Genomic DNA, 2,116 nt, shown 5'->3' on the forward strand with positions numbered 1-2,116 from the left:
CATGGACAGAACCTGGCTGGAGAACCTAGCGAGGGAACATGGCTATAGAACCTGGCTGGAGATCCTGACAAGAGAACCCAACTATGCTGATGAACTGAACACTGCCTCTGTGCCATTCATTCCTCCTTCGCCGACTCCGTCCACACCTTTGGGGACCCCTGGACCCGCTGGGGTTGGACCCCGGCAGGTTTTAATTTATAAGAAACGACCAAATTATTTTCCAAAGTGATTGAACCACTTTGCCTTCTTACCATCAATGTATGAGAAATCCAGTTGCTCCACATCCTTGTCAGCACTTGGTATTGTCAGTTTAATAAGATTTTTTAAAAACGTTATAGTCATCCTGTTAGGTATGCGATGATACCTCATTGTGGTTTTATTTTCATTTCTCTGATGATAGTGATGTGACCACCTTCTCATATACCTGTTAGGCATTTCTATGTATTCTTTTGTGAAGTCTGTTCAGGTTCTTAGCCCATTTTTTATTTGGGTTGTTTGCTTATTGTTCATATATCGTTTTCCTAATTTCATTGAATTATCTGTATTTTCTTTTTGTAGCTCTCTGAATTGTTTTTAAAAACAATTGCTTTGAATTCTTTGTCCAAGACTTCATAGATTTCCACTTCCCTTGTGTCAATCACTATAAATTATGTTCCTTTGGTGGTATCGTGTTTCCTTGATATTTCATGTTCCTTGTAGTCTTGCATTTATGTCTTCACACTTGAAGAAGTAGCCACGTCTTCCAGACTTTATGGACTGCCTTCTTTAGGGAACGATCTTAACTTGTGTGTCGGTAAGAGGGCGCTGCCTCGGTGAGGTGCACTGTTGTGTTGGGTCCAGGCAATGTGGGATGCCAGTCCCGGGGACACCAGCTCCAAGGGTGTGCCTGTGCAGCAATGCCAGTGCTGGGGGGAGGGCTTGGTGGTGCTGGCTCCAGAGGGGCACAGAGGCATGGCCCCTGGAAAGCTCCAGCAGCTGTAGTCCACATTGATGAAGTTTTTAAAAGTTTTAGTCATTCAGATATTTATGGGGTGGTATTTTATTGTGCTTTAAATTTGCATTTCCCTTGTGACTAATAATGTTGCAACTCTTTTTAGAAGCTTATTTGCCATCTATATATCTTAAGTATCTGTCCAGATCTTTTACCCATTTTTAAGTTATTATGTTTGTTTACTTAGTGGGTTTTGAGAATTCTTTATGTATTTTGGATATATATTTATCAGATGTTTTGCATAGTTTTTCCCAATCTGTGGCTTCTTTTTCATTCTCTTAACATAGTGTCTTTTGAAGAGAAATTCTTAACTTTAATAAAGTTCATTTTATTATTTTTTCCTTTTATGGCTCATGCTTTTGATGTCATGTCTAAGAAATCTTCACCTAACCCAAGGTCACAAAATTTTCTTCTGGAATTGAACTGAACCTGAGACATTTTTATTACCTGGCTGGGTCCTTGGGTGTCCTACTATATATAGGACATTTCTCTTCGCCATCACTAAGCAGACCACTCTCTTGAGCAAGCAGTAATTGCCAGAAAAACAGTAGCAACAAAATCAGCACAGCAAGTGTTCTGGAAATTGGGCCTCAAGTAAGCAGCAGAGGTTAAACCCATAGACAGAACCAAGGAGTGATGGGCCAGTGCCCAGTGGAAACTGGAGTGATCTTTGCTTTGTAGATTTTGACTACCCACACTTCCACCTGGGTTATTTTGGCTACACCAAGGCAGGGGCACCTGCCCTGTATTCTCATCCATATCAGCAGTTTGGGAAAAGCAGTCTGGTGTTGCTGTTAGGAGCACAGGCTCAGGAGCTTGATTTCTTAGGTTCAAAATCTCTCCCATATATTAGCTGAGAAGTTCTGCCCTAGTAACTTAATTTCTGGTCTTCAATTCTGTCATCTATAAAATGTAGATACAATAGCCCTTGCTTCCCTGTGAGGGTTACATGAGTTAATAGATGTAAAATTTTTAGAATAGCACCCTTCACAAGGTAAAAAGCTCAGTAAACATTGGCTATTTTTAATGTTAGCTTTTTTTTTAACACCTTCTTTACACTGGGTGTTTACTCACATTATTTTATCTTAATTGTCACAATAATCCTGGGGGTAGATGGATACACAC

The 2,116-nt window shown here is 40.2% G+C and overlaps 1 protein-coding gene across 6 annotated transcripts in view; it reads left to right on the plus strand.

Moving 5' to 3' along the window:
- AASDH (aminoadipate-semialdehyde dehydrogenase) overlaps positions 1 to 2,116 on the plus strand; it is a 34,249-nt gene that overhangs the window by 23,919 nt on the left and 8,214 nt on the right. Inside the window, exon 12 of one of the 6 annotated variants that reach the window (XR_001512860.1) lies at positions 188 to 572. The exons of the other annotated variants lie outside the window; for them this stretch is intronic. The gene's annotated coding sequence lies outside the window, so the exon portion shown is untranslated. Of the gene's footprint in view, positions 1 to 187; positions 573 to 2,116 lie in introns of those variants that run through there. 6 annotated transcript variants of the gene reach the window in all.

Source organism: Myotis davidii, unplaced genomic scaffold (genome assembly GCF_000327345.1).
Source record: "Myotis davidii unplaced genomic scaffold, ASM32734v1 scaffold173, whole genome shotgun sequence".
NCBI lineage: Eukaryota > Metazoa > Chordata > Mammalia > Chiroptera > Vespertilionidae > Myotis > Myotis davidii.